General features: G+C 46.1%; 1 long non-coding RNA gene across 1 annotated transcript in view; it reads right to left on the reverse strand.

The window, feature by feature from the left end:
- Positions 1 to 14,372, reverse strand: part of LOC127581155 (uncharacterized) — a 79,775-nt gene that overhangs the window by 51,599 nt on the left and 13,804 nt on the right. The gene's annotated exons all lie outside the window — the stretch shown is intronic.

A 14,372-nucleotide genomic window follows, 5' to 3' on the forward strand; every position in this document is an offset into this window, starting at 1 on the left:
TTAGCAATCAGGTTTTTGATTAAATTCCTTTGCAAACCACAAGAATGAATTGTGCTGCTGGAGAGAATTTCAGGGCCTGTGTTGAGCCAGATTGTTAAATGATTACCGGTAAGATCAGGAGGTGATAGTGGTGCTCGAGTGATCTCATTTCTTTTATTGTAACGTCACACTGTAAGACGATTACTGATGGGTTTTGTGGTCACATGACATTGAAGTTTCAGAGAGCAGTGAAGCAAGGCCAAGACGATCTCCCCAAACAACAATTATTTCCATTTATCTAGCGCCTTTGCCACCTCGAAACGACCCAGCCTTCTTTATGGACCACACACGGAGATCTTAAAGCAGATCGGCAGAAGTTGATCAAAGAGGTGGTTTGTAAGAAAAGTCGTAAAGGAGAATAAAAGAAGGGTTTTAAAAGGATAATTCCAGGGCTCGGGTCCTTGAAGTAGCAGATGTCAATGGTGCCGTAATTAAATTCGGGAAGGGTGAGGTCAGAGACACACTGGTGCAGATATCTTGGTGGATATGAAGATGGAGGAGACTGCAGAAGGGCAGGGCCTTGGAGGGATTTGTAAAGGAGCATAGGAATTCTTAACTGGAGGCATAGCTTAACCAGGACCAGAGAATCACCAAGCTCAGGGTGCAGGGGGTTGAGACTTGGTGCCAGTTAGGGAACACACAGCAGATGCAGCATTAAGGCAGCATCTCCTCATCAAACCACTCTACTACCCAGGATAACAAGGCAGCCAGAGCACCACCAGCCCCCGGTTCTCCTCCCTGCTTCGCACAGTTCCGACTTGTATCGCCATTCCTTCGTCACTGCTGAGTCCCATCCAGCAGCGGGAAGTACCTTCACGATGAGATGGACTATGACCTCACGATCTACCTTGTTGTGTCCTTGCACTTTATTGCACTTTCTCTGTAGCTGTGACACTTTACTCCGTACTGTTACTGTTTTACCTGTACTACCTCAATGCACTCTGTACTGACTCAATGTAACTGCACTGTGTAATGAATTGACCTGTACGATCGGTATGCAAGACAAGATTTTCACTGTACCTCGGTACAAGTGACAATAATAAACCAATACCAATACAAGGACCTGCAGCAGCTCAGAGAGAAGGCAAGTCACTGCCACCTTTACACAACACCTAGGCCTGGCAATAGAAGCAAGCCTTACCAGTCATACAATGCAGGCTCTGATGCCCAGAAACTGGGACCCGTTTGCGTCTATTCTTTGACATGTGAATTGTGCATAAAAAGCAAAGTAATCCCATTTTTTAAGTAATTGTGTTCATTGGGAAATTGGACCAAGCATTTCACCCTAAAGCAGGCTTCATTCCCCCTGTCATGTGCCCCTCTCCAGATGACGTCATCAGCATGCATGGCTCATTTCAATTAACTAACAATGGAAAATGGATCAAAAGTGGTCTCCAATGACCCGTGTGTTTTAATCTTGGTACCCGCAAAAGAGTGCAACACATTGCAAGTCATGAAGCCTGCTTAATCTGAAGAGACAATGCTGAGATATTGCTGTTACATTTTATAACTCACCCATTGGGGCAGATTTATAAATGTACCAGCAGAGGCAAACCCAGCAGATATACAACGAGGGGAACATTCTTTGCCATGAGATGGAGAGAACTATGATAGGTCCTGTAAGTACTTGTTAACCCATAACATCAGCCTTCAACAGGAGTAGCAGCCCGTGTCAACAAAATACCAGGTGCATGGAGCCTTCCCCACCTCTCTTTGCCTTTCTGTTTGTTGGGACAGGTACTTGTTATGGGCTACTTGAATTAAAGGGGAAAGATAAGATCCAAGTGTTCTAATGACATGCTCGTCACCGCCCAGTAGGGGCTGAGCCACTGCGCAGAAGAAGTTGGCCGCTTCTCGTTTCTGGGACCCTGGTACCACTGACAAGGCCACGGTCACTGTCCATTCCCCGGCTGCCTTGGGCAGGTGGGTGGTGGGGACACCTCCTTGAACTGCTGCAGTCCTCCTGGCGAAGGTGCTCCCCTGGGAAGGGTTCTCCAGGACTTAGCAATGGTGATATGTCTCCACGTCAGGATGGCATGGGATTGCCCTCGTTCTTCTTAGTGGCAGAGATCGTGGGTCTGGGAGGGCTGTAGGTGAGGAAGGTGAATGTGGTGCAAGTTCACCCACTTTAAGATCACACTCACAAACTAAAAATACATTTGATTGTGCTACATCTACTAGCTACGGGCGTTTGTTACAGCACACTGTAACTACTGGTTACCTCAACAGCCCTTGAACAAAATACACCTACGTCCTCGGATCTTAGTATTGGCACGCAGTGCGACAATGGCAAGATCCGTGGACATCACACAGCAGATACAAAGACAGGCAGAGCTGGAAAACACTCAGCGCGTCAGGCAGGATCGGGCTTCCAGTTGAAAGGTCAGCTTTTCTCTGCACTTGAGGCCTAGCCTGCTGAGCCCCTGTGTTGGGGTGAGAGGGGAAAGGTTTAAAGGGGACCTGAGGGCAGGTCTTCCACCCAGAGAGTGATCAGTATGTAGAATGAGCTGCCAGAGGAAGCGGTAGAGGTGGGTACAATTACACTGTTGAAAAGACATTTGGACAGCTGCATGCATAGGAAAGGTTTAGAGGGATATGGGTCAAACACAGGCAAATGAGACCAACTCAGGTAGGCACCTTGGTCAGCACGGACGAGTTGGGCTAAAGGGCCTGTTTTTCTATGCTGTATGACTCCAATTTCTCATCTGTAACTTGGTTTTCATCAGCCCTGCATACTGCTGCAGAGAAGAAGCATGAAAGCATTCATTCTGATTTCTGTTGTCATCACTAACTCAATTCACTTGCCCCGTCTTGTTATAGCACAGGTAACCTTGACCATCACAGAGAGAAGCCCAACAACCCCAGTCAGATTAATCAAGATTTAACATCTCCAATGTTTAAATCTCCTCAATCCAGTGACATTATGCTACATAAACAATCCTTCCAACAATGCCATCACTTGCAGTTACAAGAGAAAATTAGCGGATGCACGTGATTAACAGGAGTTACACTGATATGCTTATCGTTGGGATTTGGCAATTTAAATAATTCAATGAGCCCCAAGGTCTCCGCAATGATGTGGTCCACACCCTGAAGGCTTCACATGTTCCCAGTCAATCCACCTGTTAAAACTGGTGGTTCATTTCAGTCGTTAGAGCAACTATTGCGGATTTCTGGTGTGAGGCATACTGTGACTAGTTTCTGGACTCACTGTGGCTACATTCTGTTATTAGAATCACTGATTTTTGTGTTCACAAGAGAAGGGAGCAGAAGTAGGCCATTCGGCCCATCGAGTCTGCTGCAAGGAAAAAGGAAAAAAAGAAAAAAAATGAGAAATGGGGGGGGGAGAAAAAACTATTCTAATCCAATTTCCGGCCTTATCCCCATATCCCTTGATACTCCAACTATTTAGATATCTATCTATCTCTTCCTTAAACGCCTCCAATGATCTGGCCTCCACTGCTGTACCTGGCAAGGAATTCCACAAATTGACCACCCTCCAGCTAAAGAAATTTTCTCCTCATCTCTGGTTTAAACCTGTACCCTCTAATTCTAAGATTGCGCCCCTCTGGTCCTGGACTCACCCACCAAGGGAAACAGCATGGCCACATCTACTCTGTCCAGTCCTTTCAACATTTTAAGTGTCTCCATGAGGTCCCCTCTCATTCTTCTGTACTCCAGTGAGTACAGTCCAAGAGCCGACAAACACTCATCATATGTAAGCCCTTTCATTCAGGAATCATCCTCGTAAATCTCCTCTGAACCCTCTCCAACATCAGCACATCCTTCCTAAGATATGGGGCCCAAAACTGCACACAGTATTCCAAATGAGGGCTCACTAGTGCCCCATAGAGCCTCATCAACACTTCCTTACTTTCATACACTATACCTCTTGAAATGAATGCCAACATAGCATTCGCTTTCCTTACCACCGATCCGACCTGGTGGTTAACCTTTAAGGTATCCTGCACGAGTACCCCCAATGTTGGGTACACATTACTGATTTCATCCACCATGCGTTAGATGTGTGTTCACTTTTGCCACCGGTTGCGCTGTGGCTGATTAGACAGACCCAAGCTGAGTGCAACTTCTAGGAGCGAAAAGGTGTGGAAATTAACTGAGCAAGGAAATTTGGTGAAGTGGGGGGAGTTGCTGCCTTATATTAACAGAAAATTAAAGGATGACTTATTAAGAAAATAAGAATTATTTCATTAATTAAAGCAATAGAACAGCCCTCAAGATCAGTTACTGATCTGGGAGTGTGACAGTACTTCAATCCTTCTTGTATTTAATAGAGGCATCGCAGGGAATGCACATCCTGCATCCTGTGGGGAATCTGATTTGCTTACCAGACAACCACTTGTGCTGGAAGGGTTCAAGGTCCTGATTTTGGGTGGCTGGGGTTACGACAGTTGAGGGTTACATGCAGGTAGAAGGGGAAAGGTAACACCAAGCAGTGCGGGACAATAGACAGGTAAGTGCAGGGATCCCCTGAGTGCTTCACTCTCTCCAGCTGACACTCTGCTTCCTCAAGGGAGCAGAGCCGAGCCCACAACCACTGCAGTTGCCTCAGGGTAGCAATAGAAAGGAGAGCCGCTGTGATACAGGATTAGTGGTGGGGGAAAGGGAGGTACACATGGTCTAGGAAGGTACTTTGCCTCCTAAGTGCCAGAGACAGAAGGTCACGGAGGTGCTGCACAACATTCCGAGGGGGAGAGGTCCATCTTACGAGTTCTCTTTAAATTATAAGTAGTGTAACTAAAGTCAGCAGCTTGTTTATTAGTCAGGTTAAGTTAAAATTAAAAGTTATAAATTGCCAGTTGGGTAAACTCAATAACAAATCAGGTTTCACGGCAGTGCAGCGGTTAGTGTAACGTTATTACAGCGCCAGCGACCCGGGTTCAATTCCGGCCGCTGTCTGTGAGGAGTTTGTACGTTCTCCCCGTGTCTGCGTGGGTTTCCTCAGGGTGCTCCGGTTTCCTCCCACATTCCCAAAGACGTACGGGTTAGGAAGTTGTGGGCGTGCTATGTTGGCGCCGGAAGCGTGGCGACACTGCGGGCTGCCCCCAGAACACTCTACGCAAACGATGCATTTCACTGTGTGTTTCGATGTACACGTGACTAATAAAGAAATCTTATCTTATCTTATGACAAAGAAGCACAGAGAACAGGAGGAGGCCATCAGCCCCTTCCAGCCTATGTGATCATAAATGATCATCCACCTTCCACCTTGCTGCAGCTGCTTTCCCCCATATCATGTGATCTGGGTAGCATTAAGAAATATATCTACTCCCTTCTCAAGTATATTTAATGACTTGGCCTCCAGAGTCCACTGTGGTAAAGAATTCCTCAGGTTCCCCATCCTCCGGGTTTCTCCTAAATGGCACGTTTTGTAGCCTGTGCTCTGACCTCTGGTTCACAACTCTCCAGCCGCTGGGAAATGTCCTTGCTCTGGCTAGTCCTGTTAGAACATTATCGGTGTATGAGGTCCCTCTCGCTTTTTAAACTCCAGTGAAAGTAGGCCTAGCCATCTCAATCTCTTCTAACGTCAGTCCTGCCATCCCAGGAATCAGTCGAGTAAACATTTGTTGTCCTCCCTCCATGACAAGAGAACCTTTACCCAGATGAGGAGACCAGAAACTGCGCACACAGTTCCAGAATGGGGTCCTCACCAAGGCTCTGTTTCATCTGCACTTCCTCTAGAATAAACATACAGTATTTCAGGCGAGGACACCAACACAGTACACCACATCCAGGAGTGGACTTACCAAGGCCCTGTAAAATTACAGGAAGAAATCCTTGTTCTGTACTCAAATCCTTACAATAAAGACCAACATCCCATCTGCCCTCCATACGGCATGCTGCACCTGAAGGCTGCATCCAGCACAAAGTCTTGGGGGTGTCTCGGCCATTCCCAGACAACCCACCATTCAGATAATAACCTGTCTTCTTGTTTTTAGCACCTCATATTTATTCATGTTATTCTACATCAGCCATGCATTCACCCACTCACCCAACTTATCTAAATTACACTGGAGCATCTTTGCATCCCCCTCACAGCTCACACTCCACCATCACCACCACCCCCAGCTCTGTGCTCTCTGCACACTTAGAAACATTACGTTTAGTTCCCTCATCCAGATCATTGGTGTACGTTGTGAACAATTGGGTCTCAAGCAGTAATCCCTGCAGTGTTCCACTAATTACAGCCTGTCACCTGCGCAAAGGCCCATTCTACCTGTTCATCAAACAATTCTAATCCATGCCAGCACAATGCCTCCAATGCATGTACATTAATTTGAACACCAACCTCCCACATGGGATCTTATCAAAAGCCTTCACAAAATCCAAATACGCCCACATCCATTGGTTTCCCCTTTAACCAATTATATCCTCAAAAAACCTCAGTGGACTTGTTTTGCATGAATTCCCTTTCAAACTCAGAATGACTTTGTCCATCCCCTGGGATGCCCTGGAGGTCTGTCAGTCTTTGAGGTTGACAGGGATTTAGAACTTAAGAAAGAAATCAGGAGGGCACAAAGGGGCCATGAAATGACCTCGTCAAGTAGGATTAAGGAGAATACAAAAATCTTTTATAAATATATTAGAAGCAAGGGGGAAGCTAAGGAAGGAGTAAATTCCCTCAGGGACCAGAGGGGTAATCTATGTGTGGAACCAGGGGGTATGAGCAACGGTACTAACGGAATACATCAGTATTTACCAGGGAGAAGGATGTGGAGGCAGGAGAGTTGAGGGAGGGGTACGCTGATATTTGGAGCACGTCTGTATCAGGATGGAGGGTGTTAGAAATGTTGGTGCACATTAGGGTGGATAAATCCCCAGGGGTTGACAGGATCTATCCCAGGATGCGAAGGTAGGGGGAGGAGATTGCTGGGGCTCTGATGGAGATCATTGCATCTTTGTTAGCCAGGGGGTGAGGTACCAAAAAACTGCAGGATACCTTGTTCAAAAAGGGCAATAGGGATAAGCTGGAAACTACAGGCCAGTGAGCCCTGCATCAGTGGTAGGTAAGCTGTGGGAGAAGATCCTGAGAGAAAGGATTATGGTCACTTGGAAAGACAGGGACTGATTAGGAGTCAGCGTGGTTTAGTGCAGGGGAGATGATATCTCACAAACCTGACTGAGTGGTCTGAGGAGGTAACTAAGAAAATTGATGAAGGCAGAGTGATAGATGTGGTTTACACGGACTTTAGCAAGGCTTTTGAAAAGGTCCCATTCCCATGTGGCAGTCCTGGTCTATAAGGTTTAAGACACAAAGGATCCGAGGCATGTTGGCAAAACTGGATCCAAATTGGTTTGGTGATAGGAAGTTACTGGTAATTGGTTTATTATTGCCACATGTACTGAGGTACAGTGAAACACTCTTTTTTGCATGCCATCCATACAGATCAATTCACCACACCAGTGCATCAAGGTAGTACAAGGGAAAAACAATGACAGAATTTTTTTAATGTTGTTGCTTTTTAAAACAATTTTTTTTAAGTTATTTCTGATTGGCTAAGGGCATGGTAACTCATCCAATAAAAGGTGGCAGGGTTGCGTGGTGTGGCCATTTTGAGAGGGGCTGCTGTCTAGTCAAAGTGCTGCTGGTTGTCTAAGTGTGGGCTTTGGTGAGGGGGTGCACTACACAAGAGTAAAGTTTTTTCTACTATTTTCTAAGCTAGTCAAACTCTTTCCTCAAAGCTTTTAGTCATGGCAGGTGAGTTCAGACCTGTGTCATGCTCTTCCTGTGCACTGTGGGAACTCAGGGAGGCTGCCAGAGTCCCTGATGACTGTGTGCAGGAAGTGTGTCCAGCTGCAGCTCCTGACAGACTACATGCTGGACTTGGAGCTGTGCATGGATTCATTTTGGAGCATCTGTGATGCTGAGAATGTTGTGGATCGTATGTTTAGTGAGTTGGTCACACCACAGTTTGTGGGCCTTGGGAATGGGTGACCACCAGGCAGAGCAGTAGCAGGAAAGTAGTCCAGGAGTCCCCTGTGGTCATCTCCCTCCAAAACAGATATACCGCTTTGGACACTGTTGGGGAGATGGCTCTTCAGGGGAAGGCAGCAGTAGCCAGGATCATGGCACCGTGAGTGGCTCTGCTGCATGGGAGGGCAGGAAAAAGAGTGGCAGAGCTATAGTGGTGGGGATTCCATGGTAAGGGGATTAGACAGGAGCTTCTGTGGCTGCAAATGGGACTCCCGGTTGGTGTGTTGCCTCTCGGGTGCAAGGGTCAGGGATGTCCTGGGGTGTCTACAGGGCATTCTGGAAGGGGAGAGTGAACAGCCAGTTGTTGTGGTGCATGTAGGTACCAATGATATAGGAAGAAAGTGGGATGAGGTCCCACAAGCTGAATTTAGGGAAAATAGGAGATAAATTAAAAAGTGGGACCTCAAAAGGCAATAATCTCAGGATTACTACCTGTGCCACATGCCAGTCAGTGTAGGAATAGCAGCATAGTTAGGATGAATATGTGGCATGAGCAGTGGTTCAGGAGGGAGGGTTTCAGATTCCTGGGGCATTAGAAATGGTTCTGGGGGAGGTGGGACCAGTACAAACTGGATGGTCTACACCTGGGCAGGACTGGGATCAAAATCTTGGGGGATTATTTGCTAGTGCTGTTGGGGAGGGTTTAAACTAATATGGCAGGGGGATGGGAATCCACGCAGAAAGACAGGGAAGAGAAAGAGACCAGAGCAAAAGTTAGAAAAGAGTTAGAGTGGAGTACAGAAAAGTCAAATTCAAAAGAGACAAAGATTACTAGAATCTAAAATGAGGGCACTTTATCCAAATGCCCGTAGTATTCGAAACAAGGTCAGTGTACCTGTGGCACAAATCAGTATAAAGGGGTGTGATTCAGTGGCCATTATAGAAATGTGGTTGCAGGGTGGAGATGAGTGGGAATTAAATATCCAGGGGTATCAGGCAATATGGAAGGATAGGCAGGAAGGTAAGGGAAGTGGGGTAGTGCTCTTGATTAAGGACGTGATCAGGGTGATAGTGACAAGATAAGATCTAAGCAGCAGAATGTTAAGTCCATCTGGGTAGAGATTAGGAATGGTAAAAGGAAAAAAATCACTGGTGGGAGTTGTCTACAGGCCACCGAATAATAACATTGCAGTGGCACAGGCAATAAACCAAGAAATATCAAATGCATCATGTACAAAATGCTGGAGGAACTCAGCAGGTCAGGCAGCATTTATGGAGGGAAGTAGACAGTTGACATTTTGGGTCGAGAACCTTCATCAGGACTGAGAATGTGTTCCATGTAAGAATGGAACGGCAGTTGTCATGGGGGACTTTAACTTTCATGTAGATTGGGTGAATCAAGCTAGTTGATGCAGTCTTGAGGAGGACTTCATAGAATGCATCCGTGATAACTTTCTTGGACAGCATGTTAGTGAACCTACAAAGGAAAATGCTATCTTAGATCTGGTCCTGTGCAATGAGACAGGTAAAATTAATGATCTTGTAGTCAGGGATCCTCTTGGAAAGTGATCACAGTATGAATGAATTTCTCCTACAAATGGAGGGTGCAATAGTTCGATCTAAAACCAGTGTATCATGCCTAAACAAGGGAGACTACACAGGATGAGGGAGGAGTTGGCTAGCAGAGTGGGAACACAGGCCATATGGTGGGACAGTTGAGGAACAGTGGAAGACCTGCAAAGAGATTTTTCAGAAGTGTATTCCAGTTAAAAACAAGGACAGTAAGGGTGGGGAGAGCCAGCTTTGGACAACTAAGGAAATAAAAGAAGGCATCAGGCTAAAAGCTCACGCATACAAAGTCACCAAGAGTAGCGGGAAACTGGAAGATTGGGAAAACTTTAAAGTAACAAACAACCACTAAGCAAGCAAAAAGGGAAGATAGATTATGAAAGTAAACTAGCACAAATATAAAAAACAGATAGTAAAAATTTTTATAATTGTATAAAGCAGAAAGGGTGGCTAAAGTGAACGTAGGTCCCTTGGAAAATGAGAAGGGGGAATTAATATTGAGTAATCTGGAAATGGCTGAGGCCTTGAACGACTATTTCGTATCAGTCGTCTTGGTGGAGGACACATCTAACACACCAAAGAGATGTAATGGATGCGATGGGAGGTGAGGACCTCGTTACAATCACTGTCACTAAAGAGGTAGTAGTGAGCCTAAAGGTAGACAAGTCCCCTGGTCCTGATGGGACGCATCCCAGGGTCCTGAAAGATATGGTGTAAGTTATAGTAGAGGTGTTTGTGATAATTGACCAAAATTCTCTGGACTCTGGGCAGGTCCCAGTGGATTGGAAGTCAGTGAATGTCACACCACTGTTCTAAAAAAAAGTATGTAGGCAAAAGGCAGGTAACTATAGGCCAGTTAGTTTAATGTCTGTAGTTGGGAAAATGCTTGAAGCTATCATAAAGGAGGAATAGAAAGACATCCAGATAGAAGGGGTTCCATCAGGCAGACACAGCATGGATTCAGGAAGGGGCAGCTCCTGTTTGACAAACTTACTGGAGCTCTTTGAGGATATAATGAGCACAGTGGATAGAGGGGAACAGGTTGATGTTGTATACTTGGATTTCCAGAAGGCGTTCAATAAGGTGCCGCATAAAAGACTTATCCATAAGGTAAGGATGCATGGAGTTGGGGGGAATGTATTGGCATGGATAGAGGATTGGTTAACCAATAGAAGGTAGAGAAATGAGTGTTTCTCTGGCAATTAGTGGTGAATGGAGTGCCTCGGAGTTGGTGCTGGGCCTGCAACTGTTCACAATTTGGAAGAGGGGACTGAGTGTAGCATATCTAAGTTTGTTGATGACACTAAGCGGAAAAGCAAATTGTGCAGAGGATGCGGAGAGTCTGCAGAGACATATGGATAGGGTTAACTGAGTGGGCAAGAGTCTGTCAGATGGAGTACAATGTTGGTAAATGTGAGGTCAAACTAGTGATGAGCAAACTAGTGAGCCTAAAGGTAGACAAGTCTCTTGGAAGGAAAAATTGATCAGATTATTATTTAAATAGTGAAAGATTGCAGCATGCTGTGGTGCAGAGGGACTTGGGAGTGCTTGTGCATGAATCGCAAAGGGTTGGTTTGCAGGTGCAACAGGTTATCAAGAAGACAAATGGAATATTGGCCTTCACTGCTAGAGGGATTGAATTTAAGAGCAGGGAGGTTATGCTGCAACTGTACAGGGTACTGGTTGAGGCCGCACCTGGAGTACTGCGTGCAGTTCTGGTCTCCTTACTTGAGGAAAGATATACTGGCTTTGGAGGAGGTTCACCAGGTTGATTCCAGGGATGAAGGGGTTAGCCTGTGAGGAGGGAATGAGTTGCCTGGGACTTTACTCGCTGGAATCAGAAGAATGAGAGGGGATCTACAGAAATATAAAATTACGAAAGGGATAGATAAGATGGAGGCAGGAAAATTTCCACTGGTAGGTGAGTCTAGAACTAGGGGACGTAGCCTCAAGATTTGGGGGAGAAGATTTAGGACGGAGATGAGGAAGAACTGCTTTTCCCAGGGGAGTGAATCTGTGGAATTCTCTGACCAGGGAAGCAGTAGAGGCTACCTCATTATTTAAGGGGAATTAAGGGTTATGGGGGAAAAGGCAGGTGGAGCTGAGTCCATGGCCAGTTGGCCTACTCCTGCTCCTATTTCTTATGTTCTTATGAATGCAGAATATAGTGCGACAGTTACAAAGTGCAGTGCAAGCAGACAATAAGGTGCAAGGCCATGAAGAGGTAGATTGTGAGGTCAAGAGTCCATCTTATTATACAAGAGGTCCATTCAGTAGTCCTATAACAGCGGGATAGAAGCTGTCCTTGAGCTGGGGGCAGTGGTGGCTGTTTTCTGTCTGTAAACCTGTAACCAGTGGTGTACTGCAAGGATCAGTGATGGGACCTTTGTAAGATGTATTAATGACTTTGGATGAGAATGTGGGTGGTCTGATTAGTATGTTTGCAGATGACATGAACATTGGTGGTGTAGATAGTGACGATGGTTGTCTAAGGATACAGCAGGACATGGATCAACTGGAAAGCTGGGTGGAGTGATGGCTGATGGAACTTAATCCAGACAAGTGTGAGGTAATGCATTTTTGGAGGTCAATTTCTGGTGATGTAGAGACCTTGGGTGAAAAAACTTACTCCACAGATTGCCTTTAAATTTCTCCCTTCTCACCTTAAACTTGCTCCCTCTGGTTCTAGACTCCCCTCACCTGGAAAAAAGACTATCCACCCTATCTATACCCTCATAATTTATAGGCCACCCTACATTCCAGTGAGAACAAACCCAGCCTGTCTGATCTCTCCTTGTAACCACAGCCCTCCATTCCAGGCAACATCCCGGTGAATCTCTCCCTGCAGTCCACTGCCACATCCTTCCAGTAGTGCGGTGGCCAGAACTGTACACAATACTCCAAGTGGTGCCTACCTGGAACGAGCTGCCAGAGGAGATGGTGGAGACAATGTTTAAAAGGTGTTTGGATGGTACTTAGAAGAGAAATGCCAAGTGGGACATGGGCCTAATGTTGGCAAACTAGATTAGTGTAGTCAGGCATTGCAGATTTATGTACGGGGTGTGCTGAAAGAGCTGCCTTCTGTGCTGTACAAGTCTATGATTCTAGCACCATTGATTTCCCCAGAAGTAATTCTTCACTAATACTGATTTATTTACGTTCCTTCCTCTCAGTAGAGAGTGCAAGGTGATGAATAAGGTTGAAAGAATGAATACATAACTTGCAACAAACATTCATTTCTCCCTAGCGCAGAAATAAGCCAGAAAAGAGGGCTCCATCAGGGCCAGAATAAGGAGGTCAGAGGAGGGGAGGGTTCTGCCCTCTTCCTTTCCAGTCCTGATGAAGGGTCTCAACCCGAAATGTCGACTGTTTGTTTCCCTCCATAGATGCTGCCTGACCTGCTAAGTTCCTCCAGCATTGTGTGTGTGTCGCTCCAGCATCTGTAGAATCTCGTGTATCCGGTGGGGGGGGGGGGGGGGTGCGGGGGGCATAGCAGATTGGATTCATAATTGGCTCAGTGGTCGGAAGCAGAGGGTGATGGTGATGGTTGTTTCTTGGACTGGAGGTCTGTGTCCAGTGGTGTGGCACAGGGGTCGGTGCTGGGACCTTTGTTATAATTTATATAAACGATTTGGATGTGAATGTACAAGGCACAGTTAGAAAGTTTGCAGATGATACTACAATAGGTGGTGTTGTAGACAGTGTAGAAGGTTATGAAAAATTACAGGGGGATCTTGATCAGCTGGGTATGTTGGCTGAGGATTGGCAAATGGCTTTCAATCCAGATAAATCTGAGGTTTTGCATTTTGGGAGATCAAACCAGTATAGCACTTATACAGTGAATGGTAGGGCCCTGGGGTGTATTATGGAACAGAGGGACCTAGGAGTGTAAGTACACAGTTTGCTGAAAGTGGTGTCACAGGTAGACAGGGTGGTGAAGAAAGGTGTTTGGCACGCTGACCTTCATCAGTCAGGGCACTGAGTATAGGAGTTGGGACAATTATGTACAAGTCATTGGTGAGGCTGCACATGGAGCACTGTGTACAGTTTTGATCACCCTGTTATCGGAAAGAGCGCAGAAAAGATTTTCCAGGATGTTGCCCGGACTTGGGGGCCTGAGTTACAAGGAGAGGTTGCATAGACGAAGACTTTATTCCCTGGAACGTAGGAGATTGAGGGGTGAACCTGACACAGGTGTATAAGATCATGAGGGGCATAGACAGGGTGAAAGCACACAGTCTTTTTCCCAGGGAGGGGGGTGCTAAAAACAAGAGGGCAAAGGTTTAAGATGAAAGGTGACAAATTTAAAAGGGACATCAGGGGCAGCTTCACGCAAAGGATGGTGTGTATTTGAATGAGCTGCCAGAAATAGTGGTTGAGGTGGGCACATCAGCAATGGTTTAAAAGCCACCTGGATAAGTCCATGGTCTCAGAGGGCTGTTGGCCAACACGGGCAGATGGGACCTGCTCGCTGGGCAACACAGTCGATATGGACATTGGGCTGAAGGACCTGTTTCCATGCTGAATGACTCTGGGTCTAAGAATTGAGAAAGTAGTAATCAAGATGAAAGTCGTTCCCTTCACGGATGGGGCTATGGGAATCAAACCAGTGAAAGGAAATGGCAAATACTGAGGAAATAATTTCTACCTTCATGGCAGCCAACAGTGGAGCATCCCGATAACAATATGGGCAAGCAGGAGCCATGGGCCTTTAACCACCATCACTGGTGAAAAGGTGCCAGGCACACTGATACTCAAATCCCACCACGGCACTGAGGGAATTTAAATCAAATGAATCTGGAATTTAACAAAGCCAGCCTTGGCAACA

Source organism: Pristis pectinata, chromosome 21, assembly GCF_009764475.1.
Source record: "Pristis pectinata isolate sPriPec2 chromosome 21, sPriPec2.1.pri, whole genome shotgun sequence".
Lineage (NCBI taxonomy): Eukaryota > Metazoa > Chordata > Chondrichthyes > Rhinopristiformes > Pristidae > Pristis > Pristis pectinata.